Genomic DNA, 12,308 nt, shown 5'->3' on the forward strand with positions numbered 1-12,308 from the left:
TAATTCCCAAGATGTCAATTTTATACCTATCCATCTCTTTACAGACAATCTCAAGAGTACCCATCTGTAAATCCCGGACATTCCATGTACCTAGGTAAAATTCCTTTCTAAGATTAATCTTATACATTCTGTGTTGCTCATTCACAGTATCACTGACTTTTGATGGCTTATTCTGACATCTCTGCCTGACCATTATGAAATCTGTTTGATTAATATATATATATATATATATATATATATATATATATCATCGGGTAATCTCCATGTATTGCCGCTTTTTTCTTTTCTTCTTTTTTTAATGAAAAAAAAAAAAGAAAGGAAGTAGTTAAAGGTTAAACTTCTTTCTTGTTTTTCTTCCTTCTTAGTATGTGGCAGCATTTTCCAGATGCACTTAACAAAGCTAATTTCCCCATATTTGTACGATGACGTCACAGTATCCGGGTTCTGGTGAACACGTGGTAACAGCTTCGCTCGAAAGGAAGGAGATCGGTGAAGAAGTCATTATTGGCATGTCGGTTTGATGTGCAAGGTAAGTTTACAGTCTACATAACTAAGTACCAAATCCTCTTTCTTAACTGCATAGTTTATTACGCAGTATACTGTACCGTGCCGAGTAGTGTATTTGTATTAAGGCTCTAAATAAATAGAAGGTACTCTTACACGCTCCATCTTGGAGCGAGAGTATTCGTTCGAGCTCTTGATTTTTTCGACTTTAGCGAAATGGGAGGTTGTTTTTCGTGAATTCGTAAAGAAAAGACTTCCCATGTCCTTTATTATTGGTTGTACTGCTTTATATGGATTAGAGATTTTGATAAAATACTGTTATTAATTTCTGCATTGTCTAAATCCGTACTTCAAAATACCGAACTGAAAGGCCTGGGATTCCATAGAGGTGTCATGTAAATATATTAAAAATAAAACAAAACTAGTTGTGTGTCATGCAATTTTGAAATTTTACAAACGAGACATCACACGGTAAGTCATACCCAAGTCATATATCTAGTTTTGTTTTATTATTAATATTATTACATGACGCCTCCATGGAATCCCAGGCCTTTCAGTTCGGTATTTTGAAGTACGGATTTAGACAATGCAGAATTTCTAATAATAATAGTATTTTATCAAAATCGCTAATCCATATAAAGCCATATTTTTATCTGTCCACTGTTGAATTTTTTTAAATCAATTTTTCTAGTACTTTTCTCACCTGAGATACTGATTGGTCTTTGATTTCCTACTGTAGTCTTAGAACCTCTGTTATGCAAAGGAATTATTTTGCCCCCTTTCCACTCCCTTGGAACTTTATCAGAGCTGAGACTTAAATTAAACAGCCTAGTCAAATACACTGTCAGTTCCCTTGCACATTCTTACAAAACCATAGCTAATACTTAAGTATAAAGAGCTAATAAGCTTCATTTCGGCAATGAAAACATTACTTAAATTAAGGGGATATTAAATCCCACATAGTTTTAAAACCGAATAAGAAACTCAAAGATAGGAATCGGAGAGTTTCTTGCGGAATATAGTAAACTATTAAAGTATCGGCGACACTAGCGTTAGCCAATGCAAGTGATCCTAGTACGTAGTACAATACCGGACGACTCGTTGCAAAGGTGGGGGAAGTTCAGATCGTTATTCTTAGGTATTTTCCATAATGTAAAAACACATTTCCTAGGAAATGTATGCTGTCATTGCATTATGGAGGGAGGTCACTACCCAGACCGGTTTCAGCCTTTTTTGAGGCTTCATCAGTGAGTAGCTAGACCTAATACCAAAGTGTATAGCAAAAAGAACTTATATACTCTGCGAATGAATTTTCCAAACAGGTGCAACCATTAAGTTACTTAAGTATAAAGAGCTAATAAGCTTCATTTCGGCAATGAAAACATTACTTAAATTAAGGGGATATTAAATCCCACATAGTTTTAAAACCGAATAAGAAACTCAAAGATAGGAATCAGAGTTTCTTGCCGAATATAGTAAACTATAAAGTATCGGCGACACTAGCGTTAGCCATAGCTAATATCCCATCTAATCCAACATCTGTATTTACATTGAGTTTCTACAATACAATATCCTAAGAACCTCCAATTCATTCATCCCTGTTTCCACATTAGTGTCTGTCACATAGGTTAAAGCAGTAACCTCACTAAGATGATATATCCTTGCAAAGTGGTCTCTCAGTAACAACTATTTTATCTGATTCCTTCTCCTTGTGACCATCACTCATTAAGGTTAATCTTCCATTATCATTCTTCCTCTTACTTGCCATGTAATGAAAAAACTTTTGGATTTCATCTACCCTGCTCGGCTAGATTCTTCTCTTAATCTGATTTTGCCTTCCTTCCCTGAGCATTTTTTTTCATGAGTTTGCTAGTCACCTTTCTTTTTATATACCCTTCAGAACATTTTCTTCTTCTGCAGCACGTGCTTATGGATATTACTTATCCATCTAACTGCTACCCAATTAACCCTCCTTTCGCTGGTATACAGTTTAATACTCCCTCTAGATCGGGGGGGGATCTCCAAACTGCGGCCTGTGGGTCAGATGCGGCCCGCAATATGATTTTATCCGGCCTGCTAATTGGACTAGATTTTCAATAAGAATCCGCAAAAAAAAAGGATCAGATCTTTACTTTACGACAAATAGTCGAGAAAGCATGGGAATATAACAAAGATCTGTATTTAAGTTTTGTCGATCTGGAAAAGGCATATGACAAGGTGCCAAGAGAGAAGCTATTCAATACACTACAGTTATGTGGTGTCAATGGGGCATTATATCAAGCAATACTTAGTCTTTGAGTTGTAAGTCAGCAGTTAGAACTGAAAGAAGTACAGGAAGATGGTTTAATGTTAAATCTGGTGTGAGACAAGGATGTACATTATCCCCTCTGTTATTCATTATCTATATGGATCACATTATGAAGGAATGTGGTATTAAACATGATATCAAAATTGTCAGCTCTTTGCTTTATGCGGATGATGTTATACTTCTAAATAAATCCGCTACAAGTCTGCAAGATTCTCTGACTAAATTGAATAGCTGTTGTAATAGATTTGGTATGAAGGTCAGCAATAAAAAGACAAAGACAATGAAAATAGGCAGAATCATTGAAAATGTCAACTGTGTTGTGAATGGAGAACCTGTGGAACAAGTAAAACATTTCAGCTACTTAGGAACAATTTTTATTGAAGATGGTAATCAGCAAAGCTGGTATGGTGGGAAGTCAATTGAATAAATTCATATGGAATAAGAGAGAAATTAGTCGGAACACTAAATTAGCTGTATACAAGACAGTGTTCAAACCAGTTTTAACTTATGGATCTGAGAGCTGGGTCAGAAGTAAAACACTTGACCAAAGACTAGTGACCACAGATATGAGAGCCCTGAGAAAGATTAGAGGCATGAACAGATGGCATCAATGGCAATATCATATTAAAAATGAGGATATTAGGAAAGAATTTGACATTGTCAGCATCCAGGACTGCGTTAGCAGAGCTAATCTCAGGTAGTATGGTCACTTAAATAGAATGGGAGAGGAAAGATTAGCAAAACAAGTGTTCTCTGCCAGGTTGGCAGGAAAACGACCCAGAGGAAGACCAAGATATAGGTGGATTGATATGGTACAAAGTGCCTTAGACGATAGAAATATTAGATCTGATAATGTTGAAGTCTCGACAAGTAACACTGATTTGGAGGAAAATTGTAGATAGGAAGTTAGTAATGATGTAATTGTTTCATGTAGTACTATCATATCCTGTACACTCCTTGAGGGTACATGGCAGGAATTTGATGATGTATACAATCTGGCAGTGTAGGTGCCAGCAGAATTATGCATAAGAAGCGTAAGGGAATATTTCAAATGGCATCATTGCAGCTTACTAGAAATTTCAAAAGAGAATAAGAGCAATGTATATCTTCTAAGCACTTTTTATAACCATTCTTGGCTATATGTGTGTCCCATTTGTTACTATCTTTCTCTGTTGAAAGTTTCCCAATGCCAATATTCTCCAGCCATCTCCACTAGGATGACCATCCAATGTCCCTGCATTTATCTTACTTCATATGGATGCCACTAGGTGTCTTTGTTCATATATCACATTTCATCCATGTAACATGTCCTGATCATCACCATTTCAGTTTTAAAATCCCTTCCCCCTATCTCGTGTATTCTTCTGTGGAGATAGGACTTTTTTAGAACCTTTGTTTCCGGTATGAAACCACAAACACAGATGCCAAATGGAAACTGCTTGTTTCAACTAATTTCGTGAAATACTTTGTTTCACTTCATTTCTTATTTTGTCTTGCAGTCTGTGCAACATGGTTCTCTCTCCATTCTGCACTCAGTAATTCCTCATTCTTTTCAGTAGTTGTTTGGTTATCGGTCATGTTACTCATCCATATTTCATAACTGGAATGATACACTGGTTGAAATTTCTGATTTTATTTTACTTCATTTAACTTTATATTTAAATGAATTGGTATTGTCAAAAATAATAACCAACAGTAATAAACGTGTGTGTGTGTGTGCACGCGCACAATTTTGTTTTCAGTTTTTGATACATTAATTTTCATCTTTCTTTTGACAGGTCATGATGAAGAAGAAAAAAAATTCACTGCATTAGTGTCAGAAGAGGGAAGAACAGATAAATATTTCTGTTTTCATTTGATGCATTTTTTTCTCTTGGTCAATTGCCATGTACTAAGCATCAAATCTGTGTTCTCTGCATCTTTTGCTGGATCTTTAACAGGAAGAATTAAAATTTTGCTCTCCAGAGACATAAAAGGAATCTTATTAAAGAAAACTTTGTTTGACTGCAAGTTAGAATTTCCTTAAGTGTGAACAGAAAATCATTTATATGCAGCAAAGAAATAAAAATACCTATATGTGCTTTTTACTGGATGGAAGTAGTTTTATATTAGAAAGGGACATTTAAGACTGAAAATTTTTAACCAATATATCACTATGTATAACAAACTGTTGTTTGGTTGGGCAGCATATCACATAAAGGAAATGATTTCTGAAGCTCTTCATTTGACTGTGAACAAATGACATTCTTAGAACTGGGGATGACATGCAAGGAAGTCTATTATCTTAGACGTGTTTGTACTTCTGCAAAGCAGTGAGCTACAGCAGGCATCTGATTTGCTCCTTCAATTACTATTGCTGTGAAGTGGAAAGTGAACTTGCTTTTTGTTGAGGTAATAGATGAAAGAAACCAGTCAAATTGAGGTGAGTGTTTTTTAAGAAGTGCAATTAATGCACTTCTTACTGCAATGCAGTTACACTGTATAGTGGCAGTTTATGAGAATAAGGGATTTAAAAATATTGATTTTTTTAATGTGATTTTGTTTTTAACAATGTTAGGCAAGGGCTTTGATTGGGAGTGTTTTGCTAATCCGAGCAGGAAAGGCCAACTTCAGGTGGCACCCCTCTTGGGGATGTCTCTCGGAAGCAATTTACCCAGTCATCTATGAGCTCTTTATTTTGTACCAATGCCACTTAAAATAAGTTTCCTGGACATGCCACTGACTGAAAGCTAAACATGTCTGCCACTGAATTAGAAATATTTAATACTGTGTTTGGACCTCCTTTAGCCTGAATTACTGCACATATGTAGCTTGATATATATTCTACATGGTGTTTGATTGCATCTATGTCTACAACATACCATGCATTCACCAGTCCTTTAACCTTCTCAGATTTGATGGCAGAGGATTTTTCTCCAAGATCTATTTTTCTAACATCTCCCATACATATCAATGGGGTTTAAATGTGGACTTCGTGGTAGCCAAGGAAGATGGTGGAAGTTGCTGTCATGCTTGCTGAACGATTCTTGTCCAATGGATAGTACCATTGTTATCCATGAAACACCTGTCATCTGGTTGATAAAAATTCAACATTGCAAGATGGACTTGATCAGCAACAATGTTCAGATATTCCATGGAGGACATTTTCCAGCAGTATCAGGGGACCCGATCCATACCAACAGACTAAATATTTTGCTATATGGTGCATAAGTGACATTTGCATACATCTCCATAAAGGTTTCTAATTCAGTGGCTTGTATGTGTAAAAGATGGATGACCTGTTGTTACAAGAATTGTTACAAATTTTTACAAATTGTTACCCAAAACTTTCTGCCTGACACTTTATTATTTTGCCCGGCTTCTATTTTCATTTCTATCTTCCTGGAATACTTCGTACGCATGCTGCATCTTCCCGGAAAACACTGTGCGTGTGCTGTTCGCACGTAAACAATTTGCCATCTGCTACACAATTTATCCGAAGTTGTTGTTAGCGTACTTTGAACCTTCGTTACTATGCTCTAACATATATCTTATAGAGAAACTTCTTACATTATAATCTTTTACAAATAAATGACATCTTTCACCTTTAATTAATATTTCAAAATTTGTATTAGTATAATTCTTTAAATAAATTAGCATCTTCACTTGTTTACAAGCATTTTCATTATTGTTTTAGTTAAATTTTGTTGGATCTTGAAACAAAATAATTTTCCAAGGAAATCCTTTCAAGATCCAACACATTCATATGTTATGAGTGATATTCCGCACTGTTTTTTGCTATCAGTTTGGTTTTTTAACACGTTGTGTAAAGGTTTGTGATATTTGACAATAAATGGTGTCTGAGAGATACCACGACCTCCGATGTCAGTATAGTATGGTTTGGTTTTTATTTTTTTATTCTTTGTTCAATGATTTCTAGATTGTAACTGAAAATAAATAAACCATGTATTACTGAAATAGAGAGCCAAAGGCTTATTTGTCATACATGCCTTCTAGGAGATGTGCTTTACATTATGTAAAATACTGAGGAAAGTGATCTGGAGCTTACTCCACCTTTACTACTAGTTGCCTATAAGGTTGCTTATGCTTGCATCTGCCGAAACGTTAAGTTTCTATATATTCGGCACGAAACTCTTGTAGTTTCTTTATTTGGCTATGAAATAATGTTGGATTCAATATCCACTAAATCATGTATTATATTTGCAGTGTTTCTTTGTTTTATTGCTTGTTTGCCGAGGTCTGGAGAGTCATTTTGCTAATTATCGCAGAATTTATGCCGATGCTAAAACTGTTCAAACGACTCTTGATAACTTCTTTTGATAAAAAAAATTGCAGTAAATGTTGGTACAAGTATTTATTAAACATTTATTTTACATTCATTTTTTATCTTTCCTGGAAGAGTACCATATAAAACGAATTATTAATACTGTAATCGATCATGGAAGAATTGTAATTTTTACCATTGATTATTAGATTTGATTAATGCAATTTTTATATGTGTGGTAACATCAAGGGATTAATTAACCGCGTTAATCGAGGGATACCTATATATCCATATGTCAAATAGTTCGTAGCTTCGGGAATAGCACTTAGAAAGTCTGATTTGCTTACTGAATATGCTTTAAGAGAACATTGGGTCACAATATGGTCCAAGTTTGTCTTTGAGCTCCACAATCACAATGTGGGGCACAACAACATTACTGTCTAGATGGTCGAAGCAAATATGCTTTTATATTCCCCTTTGTCTGTGTAGGTAAACTGATGAATGGGAGTTTTGAGCTTTATGCTCTCGCTTAATGGGCAATGTGGTTAGTTGATTTCAGCTGGGAGCAAGTTTGCTTTTGTGCTTGCTGTATACTGTCTCATCGTATCCTGAGGCTTGTTTGATCAGTGGATTAGGATGAGTGATTGCTCTGGCAAAGAACTTTTCTGCTAGATCATGTAGTAGGGGGATGTATGGGATTTTGGTCTCCCAAGGGATCTGGGTATTTCTGACATACCACGGTGCATCCAAAATCACCCATAAGCACTTATTTTGAATGGAGTTTTAGGATATTAGACTGTGAGGTGAGGTTCCATGCTGGGGAGGCATAAGTAATTACAGGATGTATCACCATCTTGTATATTAGCAGTTTATTGTGTACATGAAGTTTACTTTTGCAGTTGATCATTGGGTAAAGCTATGCAGTGCTGTAACGGGTATGAAGCGCCTGTGGCAAGTGTCTAACTTGTACCCCCCACCCCCCAAAAAATGACAAAAATATTGAAAAATTTAAATGCAACAAGTTAAATTTTACTAAATGCAATATGTTAAATACTTACTATTAACCACATCAAAATGAGTTGCCTGTAAATCGAATTTAAATTATGTATTTGTATAAATAATTGATTAAATAAGAACAAATTTTTATTCATATTCAATGACAAATAAATTAAAGAAATATATGACATAGGTATAATATAAAATAATATAATAAAAACATAATTCCAGCATATTTTATAAAGGATTTTTTTAGTGTTTTCATTTGCAAACATCTATTATATCGTCATAATTTAATGTTTTTGCAATATCTTTTTCGATATGATTATAGACATGTTTGTCAATCGCTCGTCCAATAGAAGAACAAAGGTGTGATTTTACAATTTTCAATTTGCTAAACAAACGTTCGCAGGAAGCTGTTACAGGCATTGTTATGAAAAGTCCTTAATGCTATGTCTAGATTTGGATATGTGTTATGTAATGAGAGTTCATAATTTTTTAAAGTGTGTCCATTTAAAAAACAAGTTGTTTGCGACCTCTTGTAAAGCACTAAATCTATCGTTGAGTTCTAAAACTTCGCACATTTCTTTTTTTAGTAATGCAGTTTCATTCATGGTAAACGAATCATCAGTAGCTTTCTCACCAGGCATATTTTTTATTTGCACGGTCTATTTTCTGGAATGTAAGTTTCAATATTTATTGCATTTTTGAAAATTATGGAGACAACTACCGTGTTTAAATAAAAACTTTAGTTTAATATAACTAAAATCTACATTCGATGTTTCGACCTTTATGTCAAGGTCATCTTCTGGAGCATACAACTACACACAGTAACAGGCTACACTACAATCAAACAGTTTAGTTAAAGAAACTGACCAACCGCTACAACAATTGTTGGCCTGACCTCTAGTGAATGAACAAAAAAAAAAAAAAAAGTTATACATCAATGCTAGAGTCCTATTTTTAGTGTTATCTCTTAGTTGTAGTAATGCATTGGGCAGAACTACAAGTATCTATCTATATACATATATTAACAACATGTACATTCCAGCCAGTTGGTATGGAATGGTTTCTAATACTAGCTGAAGATTGGCTAGAGTCCTGACTTATGCTGGATCTTATATATTAGGTAGGCTGAATGTGTGCCATCCAGATCCTTGGAATTTTCATGTCATCTTTGTTGTTGATATTTGGGTGGTTTATCAGGATTTTGCAGGCTTCCTTAAATTTCCTTTCATACGTTGTAAAGAGTGGGTGCTTTTCCAGTTGATTTGGTGTAAGGTGTTGAGTGCATGGTCTGACAGGCCTGCTTCGCCATAATGGTTATGTTTAATGTGTCTAATGTGTTCTTTCTTGCGTATAGGGATTGTCCGTCCTGTTTCACCAATGTACGGTAAGTTACAGGTGCAGCAGATGCAATAGACTCCAGGATGTGCTAATGGGAGGAGAGGATCCTTAGAGGAGTTGAATATGGTTTTAAGTTTAGTGGGTGGTTTAAAGGTGGCATTAAGGTCATAGTGTTGTAGGATTCTGCTGATTTTTTTCTGATAACCCTTTAATGTGTATGGGATGGCTATGGTTTTATTGTAATCTAGATTCGTTTTTGTTGTTGTTTTATGGAGTATTTTATTAATAGAGTTTTTGTTATAGCCATTATTTATGAATGTGTCACTGATGATTTTTAGTTCTTGTTTCAGGGCTTGCTGGTTAGAGCAAATTGTTGTAGTTCTGTTTTTAAGGGTGTTGATGACTCCATATTTTTGTGTTGAGTGGGTATGAATTGGCATGTATATATTGGCCAGTGTGTGTCTGTTTTCGGTAGACTGTGAAGGAAGACGTGTGACTAGTGTGTCTAGGAACGGGAGTGAATTTTGGTTTTTGATTTTGATGGTAAATTGTATGCGTTCGTGTTGTTTGTTCAGGTGGCTAAGGAATGTGTTTAGTGTTTGTCTCCTGTGCGGCCAGATCACAAACATGTCGTCAACATATCTAAGCCAGACTGTTGGTCTTAGCGTGGCGGAATCAAGACCCCTTTGCTCAAAGGTTTCCGTGTAGAAGTTAGCGATTGGGGAGGGATAGTGGTGAGCCCATGGCTGTACCTTCTTTTTGTAGGTAAAATTTGTTTTGCCACACGAAGTAACCGGACTGTAGTACGTGGGCAAAGAGGGCTGTAATTGTCAGGCGGAAATTTGTTGTGTAGTAGGAGAATTGTGTAATTGATGGGGACATTAGTGAAAAGGGCAGAAGTGTCGAAACTGACTAATAAGTCGTCTTTGTCAAGTGTTATGTTTTTAATTTTGTTTATAAAGTGTTGTGTGTTTTTTATATAGGAGAGGGAATGACCTACCAACTCCTTGAATGTTGCTGCTAATTTTTTGGCTAAGTGGTAATTGGGACTGTATTCCTTCCACGATTGGTCAAAGGGGCACATTTTGTTGTGTATTTTCGGGACCCTATATATTCGGGGGGGGGGGGGGCCTAGTGGGGTTTGAGTTTTTTAACCATGTCTGGTGGCCAAGAAGTAATGGACTTGAGTAGTTTCTCTGTTTTATCCTTTATCCTATTTGTTGGGTTATAATTTACCATTTTATGTGTGTTGTTATCAGCTACTAGTTGATTAAAAAGAAAGGATTCAATATTTATTGTTTCAGCTAAACTTTTTGCCGAATTGTGAAGCAAATAAAAAAAAAAAAAAAATCATTTCGGTACTGTTAAATTTTATTTTTTAGAGTTTTTATCATTTTCGACTGTGGTTTTTATTTCTTGTAAAAGTGAATTTACTTTATTTATCTTTCCTAATATTGTATCCCAAAATATTAATAGTGCAACAAAATTAGATTTTGTTAATTTTAGCAACATTCAAGCATTTGTTACAGTCTACTGTAACTTGACTTTGTCCTGATTTTGTAGAGCTTTTACCACGGTAGCTTTCACAGACCAGCTCATGTCACTTAAATCTTTAAGACGAAAGATAATTTTTCCTTTAAAAGATCCCATCTGCTAATAGAATTTACAAAAAAGTTAAACAATATTTGAATTGTTCCAAAACATGATTTCATTTGAACAGATGTTTGTGCAGCATGAACACCTATTAAATTAAGGTGGTGAGAAGTGCTTGGAACAAACCTCGCCATATTGTTTAAACATATTATCCTGTTTGTACCCCCTTGTATTTACCTGCCACATTCGCTGTATTATCATATGACTGTCCTTTTATATTTCTAATATTTAATTGGTCTGATATTAACTTTTTTTCGATGTCATTCGCAAGTGCTTTGCCAGTTTTTTCATGTCACAATAAAATTATGAAGTTTCAATGCTACATTTATTCGTGTTAGGATCAATGTTAACATAGCACAAAATTTGAGTTATCTGTTCCTGGCAAGAAGTGTCAGGTGTTATCAAATAAAATAGAAAAATATTTTGTTTTTTGAATATTTGAAATAATATACTGTCTAATTTTAGAAGCAACTATATTAATTATATCATTTTGTATTATAGGAGAGAAATAATTAACTTGATTTTTCTTATGACTTTCAATGCTGTGCAATAATAGGATTGTAATGACTAATTAATTCTATTGTTTTCAAAAATTTTCACCAATTTTTTCACAAGTTCCTCTCAAAGTGTCATTATTTTTTATGCAGTGCAGAATGGCATCCACTTTTCTTTTAAAATTGCTTCTTGTAATTGATAGTCTATAAAACTACTTTTCTTAATTTTGAATTCAAAAGTTTTCCATTCAATGTAATTTTTTTTTTATGATATAATGAATTTTCATGACGTAGTAACATTGGATTCAAAAGCTGCTGGTCTCGAAACCTTGCAGTGGTACATACATTCTGATTTTTTCCAAAACAAATACATGGAAAATAGAACAGTGCATCTTTTCGCTTTCGATATATCAACCAATATCTGAGTACTTTTTTTTCTATTTGACATAAAAATGCCAATTTTCTGTATCAGGATAAATACTTATGTTATTATTATTATTCAGGCCTCCTTGTAGTCAAAAGACTCATCGTGGGAGGTCCTTCCTAAGAAATACAAAGTCTATCAAGAGTCATCGAGGGGAGGTCCACCCCTAAGAAATACAGTCATACCACTCATTGACCGTTCTCGCTCTCACCACTCCATCAGGCAATGCATTCCATGGTTCAACCATCCTCCATGCAAAGAAACCACTCCTCACCATCTTGCTCACAGTTTCCTTTCGTTACTTACTGGGATGGCCTC

At 34.9% G+C, this 12,308-nt stretch overlaps 1 long non-coding RNA gene across 1 annotated transcript in view; it reads left to right on the plus strand.

The window, feature by feature from the left end:
• The first annotated feature begins 464 nt into the window (after nt 1–464).
• Nucleotides 465–12,308, plus strand: part of LOC150096921 (uncharacterized) — a 72,070-nt gene continuing 60,226 nt past the window's right edge. The window contains exons 1-2 of the long non-coding RNA XR_016549815.1: nt 465–529; nt 4,591–5,234. This is a non-coding gene — a long non-coding RNA (uncharacterized LOC150096921). The remainder of the gene's footprint in view (nt 530–4,590; nt 5,235–12,308) is intronic.

This window comes from Typopeltis vanoorti, chromosome 18, assembly GCF_054136105.1.
Source record: "Typopeltis vanoorti isolate ZY-2024b chromosome 18, IOZ_Tvanoo_1.0, whole genome shotgun sequence".
NCBI classification, from domain to species: Eukaryota; Metazoa; Arthropoda; class Arachnida; order Uropygi; family Thelyphonidae; genus Typopeltis; species Typopeltis vanoorti.